Source organism: Scyliorhinus torazame, chromosome 7, assembly GCF_047496885.1.
Source record: "Scyliorhinus torazame isolate Kashiwa2021f chromosome 7, sScyTor2.1, whole genome shotgun sequence".
Classification (NCBI taxonomy): domain Eukaryota; kingdom Metazoa; phylum Chordata; class Chondrichthyes; order Carcharhiniformes; family Scyliorhinidae; genus Scyliorhinus; species Scyliorhinus torazame.
This window is the reverse complement of record NC_092713.1, coordinates 77,151,858-77,173,313: the sequence shown is the minus strand read 5'-3', so window position 1 is coordinate 77,173,313 and position 21,456 is coordinate 77,151,858.

Genomic DNA, 21,456 nt, shown 5'->3' with positions numbered 1-21,456 from the left:
ATGCTGAGGATACACCCTGTCTCACTCTGTAGATGTTGGTCTGTGGAAAGAGGTGGGGTGTGAGTGCCTCATCCCTTTTATAGTGAGATACCACCCCTGAGTGTCCTGACTGCTCATTGGTTGTGTCCTATTCTATGTGTTCATTAGCTGCATGTTTGCATATCATGACAATCATAAGGGATATTCAGAAGATGAGGCCCAGCATTTAGATGGTTTCCCATACACTTCCAGGAAAACAAGTTCAGCAGGTGTTGAAAGAACCTCTTCCTCACCAATGTGTCTGTTGGAGTTGCACCTGTCCATGACTGTATTGGTAGAAGTGCCACCAGACAATTCTTGTGGAGACAAAGTCCCTTTTACATGCTGAAGATTCTCTTTGCCGTGTGGCACAACCAACCTACTAAGTGGGTTTGATAGAGAACAGAGCTAGCAGCTCAAACTGGGCATCCATGGGGTGCTGCGGTCCACCAGAAACAGCTAAATTATGTACCATCTGGAATGTCATGTCCTGCCATATCCCTCACTCTACCATCATACTATCAAGCTCTGATTCAATAAGGGCTGCCAGAGAGGATGCCAAGAGAAGAACCAGGCATTCCCTACCAATGAGATATCAACCCAGAGCTACGTGCATGCTAGTCAGCAGAAGCAATTTGCTATAAACAATATCCCTTATGACGAGAAAAAGAATTGCTTATTTAGCAATCCAGATAACTTTCCTCCCCACAAAGAAAGGATTGGTGAGTGGAAGCACATTGAAATACTTTGAGATAAGGGAAAAAATGGTAACAACGCAAACTTAATAGTTCTTAAATGCGTATAACGTTCAGTACAAATTCAGGTTAACGAGTATGACCTGTCTCGGGAGCTAGGTGGACGGCGGAGTCGTTGGTGCCGCTCCAGCCGGCGGCGAAGGAACTGCGCGAGTTTGTGCATGCGCGGAACGGCCGTCGTTTTTTGGCGCATGCGCAGGGGGTTCTCTTCTCTGCGCCGGCCATGGCGGAGCCCAACAGGGGCCAGCGCGGAAGAAAGTGCCCCCACAGAACAGGCCCTCCCGCAGAACGGTGGGCCCCAATCACGGGCCAGGCCACCGTGTGACGGATCCCCCCGCGCTCCCCTGAGGACCGCCCACGCCAACTTACCTGCCAGGTCCTACCGTGTGGGACCATGCGTAACCCACGCCGGCGGGACTGGCCAAAACGGATGACCGCTCGGCCCATCGGGGCCCGGAGAATCGCTGGGGGGGCCGCTGCCAATGGCCCCTGAACAGCGTGGTGTGAGTTCCGCCCCCGCCCGAAAAACAGCACTGGAGAATAAGGTAGCCGGCGTTGGGGCGGGATTGGCGGCGTCCCCCGGGGATTCTCTGACCCGGCGGGAGGTTGGAGAATCCCGCCCATGGTTACAAGGAGATCAAAACTGGGAATTAAATATTTGGGGGCATGTGATTTTTGTAAGGACAGGGTGGTGGGGTAGCTTTGTTAGTATGAGATGGAATACGACAGTGTTGAATCCATACGTGTGGAGGTAAGAAGTAACAAAGGGAAGAAGAAATTGGTGGGAGTAATCTATTGGCCCCCAAAACACTAATAAGGCCTGGAATAAATTAGGAGACAATAAAAGCATGTAAAAAAGGCAGTACTTTAATCATGGGTGACTTTAATCTTCATGTAGATTGGAAAAATCAAATTGGCAGAGGTAGCCGTGAATTAAGGACAGTTTCCTCGAACAATATGTTGTGGATCCAACCAGGGATCAGGCTATTTTGGATTTGGTAATGTGTAATGAGGCAGGTTTAATAAACATTCTGAGTAGATCCCCAAGGAAGCAGTGACCATAACATGGTAGAATTTAGCATTCAATTTAAGAGTGAGAAACATAGGTCAGAAACAATTGTGCTACACTTTAAATAAAGGTAATTATAAAAGAATGAGGGCAGAGTTGGCTGGAGTGGACTGGGAAAGAAGTTTAGCAGGAAAAACAGTTGATCAGCAATGGCAAACATTTATGAAAATAGTTCATGATTCACAACAAAGATACATCCCAGTGAGGAAGAAGGATTCTATGATGTGGATAAATCAACCTTGGTTATCCAAGGACATGTAGGACAGTGTTAAACTGAAAGAAAAATCAGACAATGTGGCAAAGATTAGTGGTAAGCCAGAGGATTGGGAAAGTTTTAAAATCCAACAAAAGATTACGAAAATAAAATTAAAGAGGGAGAAGATAAACTATGAGGGTAATCTAGCAAGTAATATATGGAAAGGAAGAGACATACCAAAGTGAACAGAGGCCCTTAGACCCCTAGACAATGAGACTGGGGAAATAATAATGTGGAACCAGGGAATGGTAGAGGAATTAAACAAATACATTGTGTCAGTCTTCACGATGGAAGACATTAACAACATTCCAAAGATATTAAATAATCAAGGGGGTGGGGTGGGGCAGGAAGAAATAAATACAGTAACAATCACTCAGGGTAAAAGTACCAGAGAAACGCTTCTGGTGACGGGATGTGCTGAGCGGACACATGAAGGTTGGCTCTCCTCCTGGAAACTCGAAATTAGGCACTTTTACCCCAAAATAGGCCACTAAACTTGGGGGGGGATCCACCAAACTTGGGGGGGGGACCTCCACCACCACCACAACAAAAGAAACATGCCAAGCAACAACAAATCAAAGGGCGGCAGAGGCAGTAAAAGCCAAGAGAGAAAGACTGAGGCGATGGTGAACACGTGGGGCGATGAGGCCCCGGCTACACCCAAACAGGATGGATTGCCAGGGCATATGCCAGGCTACCTCCTGATGAACGAACGGAGGGAATTCCTAACACAGGAACTCCAAGAGCTCAAGGATGCCATCCAACATGGAATGATGGCAACGGTGAAAGTGGCGGTAGAGGAGGCGCTGGTCACTCTGCAAGCAGTGCTGGAAAAGATGGAACGGTGGCAAGAGATGCAGGAGGCGACGATCAGAGAGCTGAAGAAGGTCGCAACCAACCAGAGCAATCGGATCACCTCTCTGGAGACATAGATGGCAAGGTTGGTGGTGATGCAAGGGACACTAAGGAGGCAGGTTGAGGACCAAGAAAATTGATCGCGCCACCAGTACCTCCGCATCGTGGGCCTACCGGAGGAAATCGAGGGCAGGAACCCTACGGAGTTCGTAGCCTAGATGCTGGGCAAACTGGTTGGACGGGAAGTCTTCCCCAAACCCCCAGAAGTGGACAGAGCCCACAGGCCACTCCAGCCAAAGCCCAAGGCCGGGGAACAGCCACGGACCATCATTGTGAAACTGCACCGGTACCAAGACCGGGAAGAGATCTTGAACAGGGCAAGATATACAAGGTCGCTGGTCACTCTGCAAGCAGTGCTGGAAAAGATGGAACGGTGGCAAGAGATGCAGGAGGCGACGATCAGAGAGCTGAAGAAGGTCGCAACCAACCAGAGCAATCGGATCACCTCTCTGGAGACATAGATGGCAAGGTTGGTGGTGATGCAAGGGACACTAAGGAGGCAGGTTGAGGACCAAGAAAATTGATCGCGCCACCAGTACCTCCGCATCGTGGGCCTACCGGAGGAAATCGAGGGCAGGAACCCTACGGAGTTCATAGCCTAGATGCTGGGCAAACTGGTTGGACGGGAAGTCTTCCCCAAACCCCCAGAAGTGGACAGAGCCCACAGGCCACTCCAGCCAAAGCCCAAGGCCTGGGAACAGCCACGGACCATCATTGTGAAACTGCACCGGTACCAAGACCGGGAAGAGATCTTGAACAGGGCAAGATATACAAGGTCCAGTAAATGTGAGGGACACTCGATCCGGGCATACCAGGACATTGGGGCAGACCTGGCCAAGCAGCGGGCGGAATTTAACAAAGCCAAGATGGCCCTTTATAAGAACAATGTGCGGTTCGGAATGTTGTACCATGCCAAGCGCTGGGTGACCTTCCAGGGCAGGGAGTACTATTTCACCACACCGGCGGAAGCAGATGGATTCATACCTCAGCGTAGCGGTCGACAAAAAATGAGACTATTTGCGCGGGACTGATCCACCATGTCTTCAAATCTAATGTTGAGTCCCGGAAAGGAGGGGGTGAGAGCAGTAAGGCTAAGGCGGGGATGAGGAGGAGGAAAGGAGGGAAGAGACACGCATCGATCGGGGAGGTATACATGGACCCCGGAGGGGGGTGCCACCACAATAGCGGATGAGCTAGCACAAGAAAGTATGGGCGAGGGAGGGGGGGTTGCGGCACATCTCCCGATGGGTGCCTGGCGACAGAGGGAGAGAATACTCTGGATGGGGGGGGCGATGGGGGGTAAACAGAGGGGCTAAGGCTGGGAAGGGGAAACTCGTAGTGACGAGGTGGGGGAAGGGGGCAGACAGCCAGAGGAGGAAAGCCGACGGACGGGGGCGGGGGGAATGGCACTATGCTGGTTACGACAGATCGCACATGGCGGCAAGGAAATCAAAGGCAGCACATTGACACCGCAGGAGCGCAGCCACATGATGAGAACGGGTGATCATGGCCATCTTGGATGGCCCCCTAACAAAGCGTAATCCCGGAGTGCAGGGGCGCATCCACAAGGTAAGTACGGTTGATCCTACAGTGGTGGGGGGGGGGAACAGAACCCCCCCCCCCGTCAGAATAGTCACCTGGAATGTCAGGGGACCTAACAACCTGGAAAAGATCCAGAGTCTTCACCCACCTGAAAAGCGTGAAGGCCGCTATAGTCTTCCAAAGGAGACCCACCCGAGGGCGAAGGACCAACTGCGGGAAAAAAGAGTTGGGTGGGACAGATGTACCATTTGTGCTATGGGGATGGCCATACTGCTTAATAAGAGCACAGCATTTACAGCTACGAGTATAATTACGGACCAAGGGGGATGTTACACCATGATTAGTGGTGTCTTAGAAGGGGCACCAATGGTTCTTGTAAGTGTGTATGCTCCCAACTGGGACAACACAGAAATCATGAAGAAAACCATGGAGGAAATCCCCGGTTTAGATACACATCGAATCATCATGGGGTGACTTTAACTGCATACAATATCCACGGACAGACAGACCAAATCCCAAATCGGGGAAAAAAAATCAAACATAGCGAAGGAAAGGGGCACGTTCATTGAACAGATGAGGGCAGTGGACCCATGGAGTTTAACACACCCAGGGGAGAAGGCGTTTTTCTTCTCCTGGGTACACAGCATCTACATGAGGATTGACTCCTTCGTAGTGGGGAAAGCAATGCTTCCAGGGATAGTGGGAGCAGAGTACTTTGCTCCAACTATCTCCAACTATGCTCCACACCAGTTGGAAGTGAGTTTGGAGACGGGTCGTGCACAAAGCCCCCATGGAGATTGGACATGGCTCTCCTGGTCGATTGGGCATTCTGCGAATGGATATCACAGGCCTTAGACGGGTACATTACCAACAACCAGAATGAGGAAGTCTCACCTCCACATTCTGGGAGGCGCTGAAGGCAATGATACGGGGGGAAATTATTGCAGACAAGGTGTGCAAAGATAGGAAGGAGCGGGCAGCCAGGCAAGAGCTGGTTGACTCCATACAGAAGGTGGATTGGTGGGACTCCCTGGCCCCAACCGTAGAGCTACTGGCAGAGAGGAAGAAGCTACAAATGGGCTTTGACCTGGTCTCCAGGAGGAAAGCAGTGCACCAGCTCTACCAGACACAGGGTTCTTCTATGAACATGGAGACAAAGCCAGCCGCCTGCTAGCTCACCAGCTGAGAAAGCAGGCAGCCACAAGAGAGACAGCTCGGGTTAGGGACAGCAGCAGCAAGCTAGTCGCCAGACCAGCAAGGGTAACAAAGCCTTTGTGATCTTCTACCGGGAGCTGTACACCTCCGAGACCCCCCAAGGGGGACATGGGGATGGAGCAGTTCCTAGATGGACTGGACATGCCGGTTGTGGGGGAAGAGAAGAGACTGGGCCTGGAAGCACCATTAGACCTGGGAGAAGTCATGGAGAGTATCAAGACCATGCAGGTGGGGAAAGCGCTGGGGCCAGATGGATTCCCGGCGGTCGTCTACAAAAAATGTGCGTCAGCATTGGCAGCGCACCAGCAGGAGATGTTTGCAGACTCGCCAGTAAGGGGCACCGTGACACAAGCCTCAATGTCGTTGATGCCCAACAAGGACAAAGACCCGATGGAATGCGTGCCCTGCAAGCCAATCACATGGCTCAATGCCGGCGCAAAGATCCTGGCAAAGGCCCTGGCAAAGAGGCTGGAGGGTTGTGTGCCAGAGGTAGCCGCCGAAGACCAGACAGGCTTTGTCAAGCGCAGTTGGTAGCACAGTGGTTAGCACTGTTGCTTCATAACGCCAGGGTCCCAGGTTCAATTCCCGGCTTGGGACATTGTGTGGAATCTGCATGTTCTCCCTGTGTCTGTTTGGGATTCCTCTGGGTGTTCCAGTTTCCTCCCACAAGTCCTGACAGATATGGGGTGGGCCTGTGCCGTGGGGGCACTCTTTCCCTCTGCACCGGCTGCTGTCAACCTCCACCATGGCCGGCGCGGAGAAGAACCCCCTGCGCATGCGCCAACTCGCGCCGGCTGGCAGAGGCCCTTCGGCGCCGGTTGGCGCAGCGCCAAGCCCTTCCGTGCGGTGCCAACTCCGGGCGGTCCAATGCCGGAGTGGTTCACGCCACTCCTCGGCGCCAGTACAGCCCGCCCCGCTAGGTAGGGGAGAATCCCGCCCAAGCTGTTATGTCATTTGGACATTCTGAGTTCTCCCTCCGTGTATCCGAACAGGTGCCGGAATGTGGCAACTAGGGGCTTTTCACAGTAACTTCATTGCAGTGTTAATGTAAGCCTACTTGTGACAATAAAGATTATTTATTTCGCATCGAACATCAGGCACCTGCTGAATGTGATAATGACCTCATCCAGGGATAGAACACCAGAAGTGATCATCTCCCTGGACTCAGAAAAGGCCTTCAACAAAGTCGAGTGGAAGTACCTCACAGAGGCACTGGAGCAGTTTGGGATCAGGCCAGGGTTCACCTACTGGGTGAAACTACTGTACAACGCTTCCATGGTGAGTCTCCAGACAAACACCACCAGCTCTGAATACTTCCAGCTGCACATAGGCATGAGGCAGGATGCTTGATGTCCCCGATGCTGTTTGCTCTGGTAATCGTCCCACTGGTGATCACCCTCAGAACAGCAAAGGGGTGGAGAGGTATCCAAAGGTGGGGGACAGAGAGCATTGAGTCTCTGCTCCTCTACATCTCAAACCCCCGGGCCAGCATGGGAGGAATAATGAAACTCCTGAAGGAGTTTGGAGCCTTCTCGGCTTCGAAACGTTACCTGAGCAAAAGTGAGATCTCCCCCGTGAACCCGCAGGGGGGAGGGACAGAGCTGGGGGAAGACTGCCGTTCAAACAAGCCCAGACCAAATTCCGCTACCTGGGGATCCAAATAGCCCATGTGTGGACACGGATCCCCAAAGGGAACCTTATACGTCTGGTGGAGGAAATGAAAAGGGAGAGATGGGGCCCACTCCCACTCTCACTGGCAGGGAGAGTGCAGGTGATCAAAATGAAAGTACCGTCCAGGATCGTCTTGCTGTTCAGATCCCTCTTTATCTACATCCCCAAGGTGTTCTTCAACACGGTAGACAAACTAATAATGGCATTTGTGTGGGTTGGGGGGAAACCCAAGGATCCAAAAGTAGGTCCTACAAAGGAAAAGCAACATGGGAGGCCTGGCTCTCCCATACCTACAGTTCTACCACTGGGTGACCGCAGCAGAAAGAGTAAGGGGATGGGGGAAGCAACTCGGAGCAGAATGGGTGAAGATGGAGGAGAGTTCTTGAATAGGGACGTTCCTCCGAGTCCCAGATACAACTGCACTTCCACCCCCCCTGACAAAGGAGCTCACTCGAGAAGCCCAGTAGTAGTAGCCATGCTCCGGACGTGGTACAAGATCAGGCAACAATTTGGCCTAACCGAAAATTCCACTATGGCTCCCATCTGCAACAATGTAGGTTAACTCCCGCAATAATGGACGCCGCCTTCAAAAGGTGGAGACAGGATGAGGAGACGCTGATGGTTAAGAACATGTGCACGGATGACAGAGTAGCTACCTTGGAGGAACTCACGGAAAGGTTCTAATTGCCAAAAGGCAATGAGCAAAGACACAAACAGGTCAAAATCTCCCTGTGTAAGGAAATTAAGACGTCCCCCCAGATACCAGGACATTTGTTAGTTGAAGAACTGCTGCTCGTGGGCAGCCTAGGGAGGGGAAACGTTGGGGATCTGGACGAGCGACCTTTGGAGGAGATACGCTCCCCCCTGGATGAGACAAGGGAAAAATGGGAGGAGGAACTAGGCCTAGAAAAACGGGGAGGACTCTGGATCGAAGCACTGCACAGGGGCGAACTTCACCTCCACCTGTGCAGGGCTGAGCCTAACACAGCTAAAGGTGGAGCACAAAGCGCACCTAACCAGAGCCCTAATGAGTAGGTTCTTTCCGGAGGTGGAGGACAAATGAGAATGGTACCAGGGAGGCCCAGCCAACCTCACCCACATGTTCAGGGCCTGCCCCAGACTTGTCTGGTAATGGGCGGCCTTGTTTGAGGCCATGTCCAGGGTTGTTGGACTGAGGCTGAAGCCATGCCCAAAAGTGGCGGTCTTCGGGGTCTCAGACCTGCCAGAACTCTTTATGGGGAGGGAGACCAATGCCCTAGCCTTTGCCTCTCTGATCGCCCGCCGGAGAATCTGGTTCAGCTGGCGATCTGCAGCACCACCCAAAGCTGCAAACTGGCTGTCCGACCTGGCAGAATTTATCAAACTGGAGAAAATAAAACTTGCCACACAAAGGCCAGAAGAGGGCTTCCACAGGATGTGGAAGCCATTCACCAACTTTTACCAGGATCTGTTCATAGAAAGCAACCAATAGAGTAAGGGGGGGGGGGGGAGGAGGGGGGAGTTGGGGGAGACACAAGCTAGTCATGGGACAAAGATGGAAAAGAAAGAGCGGGGAGGGGAGAGGGAAGGAGGGTGGTTGGGCGGAGGACCCACAAGGAAATCGAGAAGGACAAGGGACTAAAACTATAGACAGACATCTGTGAATACGCACCCAGGCCAAACTGGGAACGGCAACAAAGGTACATCATTGAAAAGGAGGTCGTAGCCACAGCAGGAGGGAAAGCAATTACATGTAAATATCTGTACTGACTTCTGCCTGTCTTTTACCTCCTTTTTTTTCTTGCTCATTTTTGTCATGTTGTTTTGTTTTGTGTTGTTTTACCTGGTCGGCACGGTGATGTAAATTGTAACATATAACACACGAGTTATGAAATACAAAATGTGGAAACCCAATAAAATCACTTTAAAATGTACCAGGAAAACTAATGGGGCTAAAGGATGTGAAGCCCCCTGGACCTGATGGATTGCACGCCAGGGTATTCAAGGAATATTCAAGGAATTTTCTAGGCCTAGTTCCTCCCCCCCATTTTTCCGTTGTCTCATCCAGGGGGGAGCGTATCTTTCAATTTTCCTTAAATTCTGGAAAAGTCCCAGAGGATTGAAAAACTGTCAATGTGACACCGATAGTCAAAAAAGGAGGGAGACAAAAAAACATATCTGTGGGCCAGTTAGCTTAACGTCTGTCGTTGGGAAAATGTTAGCATCCATTATAAAGGATGTAATTGCAGAGCATCTAGAAATGAATAAAATATTCAAGCAGTGATCGCGTGGCTTCATGAAGGGGAAATCATGACTGACAAATTTATTAGAAATTTTTGAGTTGGTAATAAGCAAGATAGATGAAGGAGAACCAGTAGACGTAAAGTACTTGGCTTTCCAAAATCATTCAATAAGGTACCACATAAAAGGCGACCTAATAAGATAAGACCCCATGGTGTTGGGGATAATAGATTAGCAGAGATGGAAGACGGAGTTGAAATCATCGGGGCATTTTCAGGATGACGATCTGTGAATAGTGGAGTGTGGGATCTGTGCTGGGGCCACAAATATTTACAATATAAATTAATGATTTGGATGAGGGAAGTGAATGCACTATTACCAAATTTATGGATGACTCAGGAATAGGTGGGAAGGCAAGTGGTGAGGATGACACAAAGAGCCTACAGAAGGATATCGCCAGGTTAGGTGAACAGTCAAAAACTTGGCAGATGGAATATAATGCAGGAAAATGTGAAGTTATGCACTTTGGTAGGAAGAATAAAGGATCTGAATATTATTTAAATGGAGAAGCACTGCAGATAATTGCAGCACTGAGGGATTTGGGGGTCATTGTGCATAAATCACAAAAAGCGCGCATGCAAATTCAGCAGGGTTGGCATGGCGGCACAGTGGTTAGCACTGCTGCCTCACCGCACCAGGGACCCAGGTGAAATTCTTGCCTTGAGTCATTGTATGTGTGGAGTTTGTACATTCTCCCCATTCTGCATGGATTTCCTCCGGGTGCTCCGGTTTCCTCCCACAGTCTAAAGGTGTGTAGGTTAGGTGGATTCGCCATAATAAATTACCCCTTAATGTTCAAAAGGTTAGGTGGGGTGATTGGGTAATGGGGATAGGGTGGGTTGTGAGCCTAGGTAGGGTGTTCTTTAAGAGGGTTGGTGCAGATCTGATAGGCCGAATGGACTCCTTCTGCACTGTAGTGATTCTATGATTCAATGATTGTAGGTAAGAGGGAAGGCAAATGGAATATTGGCCTTTATTTCAAAGGGAATGGAGTATAAAAATATGGAAGTCCTGCAAAAACTATACAAGGCACTAGTCAGACCACACCTGGAATACTGTGAACACCTTTGGTCCCCTTTTCTAAGGTAAAGTGTATGGGCATTGGAGGCAGTCCAGTGAAGGTTCACTGGGTTGATCTTGGGTATGGAGGGATTTTTTTATGAGGAGTGGTTGAGTAGGCTGGACCCGTACTTGTTGGAGTTTAAAAGAATGGGAGGTGACATAGAGGATTCTCAGGGGGCTGATGCTGCGAGGACATTTTTTCTTGTGGGAGAGTTTAGGACCAGAGGGCATAATCTCAGAGTAAGGGGTTTCCTATTTAAGACAGAGATGAGCAGGACTTTCGTCTCACTGAGGGTAGTAAATCTGTGGAATTCTTTACCGTAGAAGGCTCTAGAGGCTGGGCCGTTAATTATGTTCAAGACTGAGATGGACAGATTATTGATCTGTAAGGGAATCAAAGGTTGTGGGGATAAGGTGGGAATGTGGAGTTGAGGATTACATCAGATCAGCCATGATCTCATTGAATGGCAGAGCAGACACGATGGGCTGAATGGCCTACGTTTACTCCCACATCTTATGGTCTTAAGGCCTCATCCCCAAACCAATGGATCAAATCAAAGCTATGCAGTCCGGCCACATCCATTTGTGAATGTTGGTGAACAATTTAACAACTAATTGGAGGAGTAGGCTCCACAAGCAATCCCACACTCAATGACAGCCCTGACAATATCCTGGAAAAGGTTTGAGTTACAGAATTAGCCACGTCTCTAGCCAAGCTGTACTAGTAAAGCTAAAACACTGGCATCTACCTGACAAATTGGAGAATTGCCAAGGTATGTCCTGTCCACAAACAGCTGGACAAATATAATCTGGCCAATCGTGATTGCCTTCTTCTATTCTTTAAAAAAAATAAATATATATTTTATTAAAGTTTTCAAGCACAATTTTTCCCCTTACAAATCAACAAAAACGGTAACGTGATAACTGATATATAACATTGTTTAAATAATATAGTAAACTAAACAAATAACACAAAGTAATGCTCCCCCCACCCCCTCTCCCCATCTAGAACACAAACAATTTACCCCCCCCCCCCCCCCCCCCAACCCACCCCCACACCCCTGGGCTGCTGCTGCTGGCTATCTATCTTCCCCCTAACGTTCCGCTAGATAGTCGAGGAACGGTTGCCACCGCCTGGTGAACCCTTGAGCCGATCCTCTCAGCGCAAACTTCATCCGCTCCAGTTTTATGAACCCCGCCATATCGTTTATCCACGCCTCCACGCCGGGGGGTTTTGCTTCCTTCCACATGAGTAAAATCCTACGCCGGGCTACCAGGGAAGCAAAGGCCACAATATCGGCCTCTTTCGCCTCCTGCACTCCCGGCTCATCCGCTACCCCAAATATAGCTAACCCCCAGCTTGGCTTGACCCGGACCTTCACCACCTTCGAGATCACTCCCGCCACTCCCCTCCAATACCCCTCCAGTGCCGGACACGACCAAAACATATGTGTGTGGTTCGCTGGGCTTCCCCCGCACATCCCGCACTTGTCCTCCACTCCGAAGAACCTGCTCAACCTCGCTCCCGTTATGTGTGCTCTATGTAGCACCTTAAATTGGATCAGGCTAAGCCTGGCACATGAGGAAGAGGAATTTACCTTACTTAGGGCATCAGCCCACAAACCCTCCTCAATCTCCTCCCCGAGCTCATCTTCCCATTTTCCCTTCAATTCGTCTACCAGCTCCTCCCCCTCTTCTCTCATCTCCCGGTATATTTTGGACACTTTGCCCTCCCCGGTCCACACCCCCGAGAGCACCCTGTCCTGGATCCCTTGTGTCAGGAGCAGCGGAAATTCCCTCACCAGTTGTCTCGTGAACGCTCTCACCTGCATATACCTAAAGATATTTCCCAGGGGCAGCTCATACTTTTCCTCTAGTGCTCCCAAACTCGCAAACGTCCCATCTATAAATAAGTCTCCCACTCTCCTGATTCCTGCCCGGTGCCAGCTCTGGTACCCTCCGTCCAGCCTCCCTGGTGCAAACCTCTGGTTGTTCCTGATCGGGGACCACACCGAGGCTCCCAGCACACCCCTCTGTCGCCTCCATTGCCCCCAGATACTTAATGTTGCCGCCACCACTGGGTTCGTGGTAAACCTTTTCAGGGAGAGCGGTAATGGCGCCGTCACCAGCGCTTTTAAGCTCGTTCCTTTGCAGGACACCATCTCCAGCCTTTTCCACGTCGCCCCCTCTCCCTCTATCATCCATTTACGGATCATCGCCACGTTGGAGGCCCAATAGTAGTCGCCCAAATTCGGCAACGCCAGTCCCCCTCTGTCTCTCCTACATTGTAGGAGCCCCCTCCTTACCCTCGGGGCCTTCCCTGCCCACATGAAGTTCATGATGCTCCTATCTATTTTTTTGAAAAAGGCCTTAGTGATCAATATAGGGAGACATTGGAACACAAATAGGAACCTTGGGAGGACCATCATCTTAATCGCCTGCACTCTGCCCGCCAGTGACAGCGGCTGCATGTCCCACCTTTTGAAATCCTCTTCCATTTGTTCCACCAGCCGAGTCAGATTGAGTCTGTGTAAGGTTCCCCAGCTCCTGGCTATCTGAATCCCCAGGTATCGGAAGTTTCTTTCCGCTCTCCTTAGCGGCAGGCCATCTATCCCTCTACTCTGGTCCCCAGGGTGTATCACAAAAAGCTCACTCTTTCCCATGTTAAGCCTATATCCCGAGAAATCTCCAAACTCCCTCAATATCTGCATGACCTCTGTCATCCCCCCCACTGGATCTGCCACATACAGCAGTAGGTCATCCGCGTAGAGTGACACTCGGTGTTCCTCTCCCCCTCTAACCACCCCTCTCCATTTCCTGGAGTCTCTCAGCGCTATGGCCAGTGGTTCAATTGCCAGCGCGAACAGTAATGGGGACAGCGGGCATCCCTGTCTTGTTCCCCTGTGTAGTCGAAAATACTCCGACCTTTGCCGATTTGTGACTACACTTGCCATTAGGACCCCATGGAGGAGTTTAACCCAGCTGACAAACCCCTCCCCAAACCCGAACCTCCTCAGCCCCTCCCATAGATACTCCCACTCTACCCTATCAAATGCCTTCTCTGCATCCATTGCTGCCACTATCTCTGCCTCCCCCTCTGCTGGGGGCATCATTATCACCCCCAATAGCCGTCGCACGTTGACATTCAATTGTCTCCCCTTTACGAACCCTGTCTGGTCTTTGTGCACCACCCCCGGGACACAATCCTCTATCCTCGTTGCCAGCACCTTTGCCAGCAACTTGGCGTCCACATTTAGGAGTGAGATAGGCCTATAGGACCCGCATTGCAGCGGGTCTTTATCTCGCTTCAAGATTAGTAATATCGTCGCCTCCGACATTGTCGGGGGTAGGTTCCCCCCCTTCTCTGGCCTCGTTAAAGGTTCTTACCAGCAGCGGGGCCAACAAGTCCACATATTTTCTATAAAATTCCACCGGGAACCCATCTGGTCCCGGAGCCCCTTCTTCTACTCTTAATCATCAACAACATAATGGAAGGGTTGTTGACAGTACAGGCAGCACTTACTCAGCAACAATTTCCTCATTGATGCTAAGTTTGGGTTCCGCCAAGATCATAGAACATAGAACATAGAACAATACAGCGCAGTACAGGCCCTTCGGCCCACGATGTTGCACCGAAACAAAAGCCATCTAACCTACACTATGCCATTATCATCCATATGTTTATCCAATAAACTTTTAAATGCCCTCAATGTTGGCGAGTTCACTATTCACTTAGCTATCGACCTCATTATGACAAATCCCAAATTTCTTTACCCGTCAGTCTGGCCTCAAGAAAAGTCGAGTTGGATTTGCAGGTACAGCATCAGTTATTTTATTTGGCTTGCAAGCCTGATTCATCTCAGAGGCAAAAGACACATCCAGTCTCCTACACCCCGGAAAGCGAATGAACAAAGAGACAAAGGGATCTCTGCAAATCAATTCAAATGGTATCAAGTTTCACATACACGATTCCCATAGGTCATCCTATACCCCTCCTGACCTGGTCATACATTCAGATTGGCTCACTTCCAATCCCTTCCTCTGGCCCCTATTACCCAGCATCCTTTTCTCCTCCTTTGGTGGACACACCTCCTCCTTGCTTTGCCATGCGGTCTGAAATCCTTTGTCTGTGAACTCACCAGAATGAGGCTGGCCTATCTCTACATTACAGTTACTAATATCTCGAAAGTAACTATTTTATATCACATTCGTCATTCCCTCCTTTTATCATTCCATGATAACCAAACTATCCAATCCATAGCTACGGTCCCTCATCTAAAAAGATCCGTCGCTGCATTTCCAATTCCTGCCGTAGCCCCCCTTCATCTGCTGCACCCTCATGGATTTTGACAGCTAAGATTTTAGGGGCGTTGATCTGTTCCAGTGCACCCCGCATTCTACCCATCACACATTTAAGGATGGCTAGGCCCACAAAGATGCAGCCGATAGCCACCACTAAATACATGGCCATATTTATCAACCAGTCCTTCCAACCTCCAAATCCCCAGTTACCCCAAGCGCCAGGATCCTGCATTCCGTCCAGGTGATCCCGTATGTGATCCATAAATTTAGTGATGTTAGCGGTCAAGTCCTGAACTCCCATGATACACTTGCCCTGTACTATGGCGCATACCCCACCCTCACGGGCCAGAAGGTAGTCAAGAGCATACCGGTTCTGCATTGCAAACAACCGTAGCTGAGACAATTCCTTGGTTATTGCCCCGAGGGCTCCCAAGGTTTCATTTCCCAAGATGGTAAGGCCACAAATAAAATAATTCCTATTGCTGGCAGCCAAGGAACCCCCACACCTCCCAGTGTCAAGACGCTCCGAATTCCCCACCGGGCTGAGGGGTCCCGGTTGGGTGTGAGAACCTGAGGTTTTTTCCAGTTCTCGCAGAATTCAGCTGAGACTGCCCGGCATGCTAACTGATTATGCAGCATCCACGCCGAAGGGCAGGGGACTGTGGTAGGGACTAGAGTCCCAATAGAAATTTGGCGGGGAAATGGGGGTGACAAAACATTGGTCGCTGTGCCATTAAATAAAAAGTAGTATCCTTGCTCCGTGTGCAGGCTAGCATCACAATCAGTATATCGGTTGTGTAAGGATCCCCCAGTAGCCCAGTTTATCCAGCTTTGAAATGCCCATTCGGGCCGCCTAGCAATGCGGAAAGCCCTAGTCCCAACAGTGATATGAGAGACATTCGCCCAGCCACAAAGGAGCTGGAGGCCGGCGTTCAATGGAACGCAAGTGGTGTTGTAACAAACGCATTGGCCAGACGCCTGGGTGATATGACACCTCCTGTCCGTACAGGTGGGGAACAGACATGTTATACTCGTTTCCACCTCTACCAGCAAACAGCCGTATCCTTCACTGCTGAAACAATTCTCGTACGACCGGGAATCCCTATTGGGAGCGAAGTGGCTAGGTATGTACGCCCTCCACCGTTGCAGCCTATCATACTGTGAGTGGGGATTATCCTGAGGAAGGGGAAGGCAAATAGCCGGCGGTGCTGAACCCGGATCGCAAGGAACAGTGACTTGCTCGGGCGGTGGCTCGGAACGCTGACAATGAACCACCGTTTGGGGAGTGCCCCAAAGCGGTGAAACAGAAAATAACCTAGATACCGCTGCGGGGTTCAGGTAGCAGACAACCCGTCCGTGGCCATACAAGCGGTGGTAAATCTGATAGAAGTGATTCATACTACCCAGGTTTTCCTCAGTTTGGCCTTTAACTAAATTAAGTGTATCTCCCGATAACCTACGTTCTAGCTGTACTTCCCTTCTCACACGCCCCGTCCTCTCTCTAGTCCCTCTCTCTCTCTCACAGCCTCTTCCTACGCTCTCCTGACGGTCTGATGTTACCTTTATCGCACCAATCTTAACACATCCAAAATCAAATTTACATGTATTCCAAAAACAAGGCAATGTCCATATAATGTTCCCTTCCCATCGCCGGGACCGGTGCAATTGCTTCATGACTCCTGCATTCTCAACTTTGACGACCTTCCATGAGTCGATACCATGTCCTCGTATATGGGGGCAGCGAAGACCATCACCTTTGCGTACTGAAATGTCCTTGTAGCTTGGTTGGGGTTACAAATGTAGATAATATTTCCCTTTTCCACGTCCGTCGCCAATAACACTCCAAGTGAGGGGAGGCCGAATATCACACAGACGGTGCGTAGCCAGCCCATCATGCTCCACACCTGTAAAATAGCACTGGAGAAGGGAGGCAGGTTAATCTGTCCAAGAAAATGAGACCCGTTATCAGAACTCAACTGAGCTGGTATACTGTACCGGGGAATGATTTCCCGCATCAGAACTTTAACCACAGTAGCAGCTTTATTATCGGTAGTCGGATACGCCTTAACCCATCTGTTGAACCCATCCACAATGACCAAAACATATTTATAACATTGACACCTTTCCAACTCAATGTAATCCATTTGGAGCATCTCAAAGGGACCACTGGGCAACGGGGTTTGCCCCATCCCACAAGGGATACCTTTTCCGGTGTTATATTGCTGACAAATCAAACACCGATTACTGATACTCTGGGCCAACCCCTGTCCAGCAACAAATCACTAGTCCCCCGAGCCCCACAATGAGTTGCAAAGTGTACACATTCGCTGACCCATAAAGCCAGTACATCAGACATACAAGTCTGATGTGCAGGCGTGGTCCATAAAGAGGAAACAGAATCATATGTACAACCTAACCGTTTCCACATTTGTTTATCACTCTCAGGAGCGTCCTCCTGTAACCTTATGACGACTTGGATGGTTGGCATTGACTTGTCAGAAGCAGACATATTTATAGTAGATCGTTTAGTCTGACTTAACATTTTAGGCACCATCTCTTGCTGAATTTGCGCGGCTGTCCGCGCTGCACAATCTGCTGGTTCATTACCAACGTCAACTGGGGTCTTACCATTTGTGTGGGCAGCGCATTTAATGACGAAAATCTGCGCGGGCATAAGGAGGGCCTGCAGTAAGTCATTAACTAAACCCCGGTGGGATATTTGACCACACATAATCATGTCAGGTTGTTCTGACGAAATGTCACTCAAATCGTCCCTTATTGTGGTAGTTTCCTGAATCAATGCTAAACAGTCGTGGCCAGGTGCGTCTTCATGGACAGGGGGACCACTAAGAAAACAGGCTGGATTGATAGTGGTACAGTGTTTAAATGTCAGACGTGGATTGTTCAAAAGGTATATCTCATACCTATTCTGACGAGCTGCGGTAAGATGCTGAGTCTGCAGTTGCCTCAGTAGTGCGATGACCGAGTGGAAGCTATACACCGTAATATCCTGTTGGAGAGTGAGAGCATGTAACGGCTATGCGATGGCATTGATTGAACGTAAATCCTGTACTAATCAGTACTGGTCTGGTTTGGCTGGTTTAGGCACAGCAAGTATGGGGGTGTTACATTCTGATTGGCAAGGGACCAAAATACCCTGTTGCAACAGCTCTCGGATTAATTTGTCCATAGACGGGGCTGCAGTCGAGTGTTAATCGTTTCAGGGACCTCAAAATATTTTATGGCAGTGCCGTCTGGCGTGACTTGAAGTGCGTACTCTGTTGGATCTGAATGATCCACTGCCCTCCTTACCATAGGCCCCAAATCCCTGGCATGGTACTGGTCGTGGACCTGACGTGTAACATGAGGGCTTACCGAAGCTGACTGTGGCCATAAATGTGGTGGTATTGTAACAAAATCGGCTGTACCTTCTTTTCCCGTGACTGTGGCTGTAACTTTGACTGGCCATTTGGTCCCAATTAATGGCCGGTATTTGTCCTCCAACTCCCCGTTTTGTCCGGTTCTGTCATAGGCCAGGGTGACGTGATGCTGTGAATGTTCAATGTCTAACGTCCACCACTGGTGGTGATAGAAATATAGCACTGTTGTCTCATCCTCCATGATTGGACCGTTACCCTTTGTCTTCGTACTCTAGCTGTAGCTGGAAGATACACAGTAAATCTCGGGCCAACAAATTACAGTCCAATCCAGTAGTCACTACAAACTGATGATCTGCAGACTTATTCTCGTAAGTGACTGTCACAGGTTCAGAAATAGGATACTCACACACCTGTCCTTGGAACCCCGACAATTGCTGCGTGTGGTCGGATAATGGTAGTCGAAGTTCTGATTGCACAGAAGACATGGCTGCTCCAGTGTCGATTACAAATGAGTGATGTTGATCTCCTATCTGCAGAGAGATAATAGGTTCCCTGTCCGATTGGAGAGTCCTTATGACTAAATTAGCTAGTCAATCCTGTGTTGGGAAAGGGTTTGCCTGGGAGAAGTCAGTGTATCTCGTCTGTCCTCCCCTTGGTGGGTACCCCCTCCTTTGGGTCGGATAATCTCCTTCTGCTGCCTGTCTTTTAAAGGGGCATTCCTGTTGCCAGTGATCTGCACGGCCGCAATTATAACATGCATTACTCCCTCTATATCTGCCCTGTCCTCGTCTCCCAGTAGACCAATGGCCCCTCAGAGGGGGCGGCGGTTGTAAAGCTGTTGATGCATACAGTGGGCCATAAAAAGGAGCTGAGGGTCCCTTTGGGTGGGTTTGATATCCTCCCCCTCGCTGATCCACTCACCCAAATTCACAATATTGGGGCTCCAGCTGGTAAGCTACCGTTTCTGCCGCTTGTTGGGGTCGCAGATCATCCTTTTGCATTACATACTCAGTCTTAATCTTTGTAACTGAGCCTCCTTCCTGGCCTACACAATCCTTCCAATAAAATCTGACTGCCCTTGCCATCTGGGAAGGGTCGCTCTCTGTCCAATTCATGTTATTACATTTCACAGCAGTAGCCACGGAAGGAATGCATTAACATAGCACAATATTGAGGGGAATTCTAACCATTTTGATATGGCAAGTCGCCTGACTGCCCACGGTAGATTTCATTGAAACATTCCAGAAATTCCTCTGGCTCTTCAATCTTCTTAGGTTTTAGGTCTAAGATAGCAGAAATATTTATGGGCTTTTGAAATGTGCTATTCAACGCATTCAGGATTTGTGTCCCTCTATCGTAGTCTAACGCATTGGCTTGCTGAAGTGCGGCGTGGCTAGCATAATTCAGGTGATTGGTATCTTCCTAATCGGCAACTGTCTCCGAGTCTCACCAGGGGGCACTCTAACTATTTCCTCTGGTTCTTCCAAGACTTCGACGTCCCTCCCTGTCACTAGAGGGAGTTCTTTCTCTTCAAAATCATCTGTTGCATCTCCCTTTGTTCTCGAAATTTGCGGTTTCCCCTTGGTCTGGAGGGATTTAGGTGGTATGCTTAATTGTTTCTGGTTAGGATCAAGCCCTTCTCTCGCTGTCCAAGATCTGGTCCTAGAGCTTACTGGGCTTGCGGAACAAAGCTCCTCTTCCCCTTGATCGTGAAGATGGTAAATCGGGACCCACACTATCAACTAAAAGGGCTGGAGTTACTGGCATGATTGGAATCTGGGGAGCAGTGACTGGATATAAATTATTATACTCTGGTGGTTCTGGAATTAGTGCAGACAATGCTACAGGTGCAGTCGGAACTTTTACTGACATTTTTAAATTATCAAATTGATCATTTTCTGTCAATTCAAGGCCAGCCATTGAACTACGTAGCCCATCTTTTGTTTGACCTGAGCCTTTCCTGTCTCTACTTGCGCGTTTTTTTTTTGAATGCACATTCCTTTTTCAAGCCCTGTAATGTTTTTCTTTTTACTCTGTTCACTAATTGGAATTCCCATTTTAAGGGCATTGTCCTGCCAACTTGATAACATGATCTTATCTCTTTCCTCTTGACAATATTGTCTCCATAATCCAATTAATTCTTTAGCTTTCATACTTTGGCTCTTTCTTTTTTTTAAATTATATATATATATTTTTTAATTTGCTTATTTATAACCAAGGCAATTTTTTTTCCCCTTGGCAAAATGATTGAAAAAGTTCTAACAGTGTTCTTTTAAAACTTAAAAATGTTTGAAAATTCAAATTGAATTACTGCAACTTGCAAGCTTAGCTCTGATCTCAACTCAGAACTAAATTTACGATTTGCTTAACACAAACTTGTATAACATTTACAACTTAATTAATTCTTTATCTTAACAATTTTTCTTTTAACAAGTTTTTCTTACATTCTCAAAAATGTTGGCTGCTATCAATGAGGGAGGTGATGTATACCGGAGCAAAGTCAACTATCATCTCCAGATTTACACTTTTAAAAATGGTGTCAGTGATCTTCTTTAAGTTTCTATTAATTCACAAATCAAATGAGATAAACATTATTTCAAGGAAGTAAAACTTAAGATTCTGGCAATTTCAATCAATTGCTTTCGAAAATAATAACTTTTATCAAAGAGGTGGAGAAACCCACTGGTTTCCTTTAATTAATTCAAAACGTAACTTTGCTGGAGTTCACTGGCTCAAAGGAAAGGTATCCGATTACACTACAGGCTGCTGCTGTTATCTCAAGGCCTGAGTGAGAAGCACTGTCTGTCGTCTTTAACTTTGGCTGCTGCTGTTAACCCTTTGAGAGACTTCTGCTTCAACCAATATGCAGCATCCAGCTTTATGGATGTTCTTGTCTTGAAATTTATCCAAGCAATTCCCCACAATCTCAACTAGTCCTCAGAACTGCGCCCTTCGCCACCACAGTCCAAGGGTACAATTTTAGCTTAATCA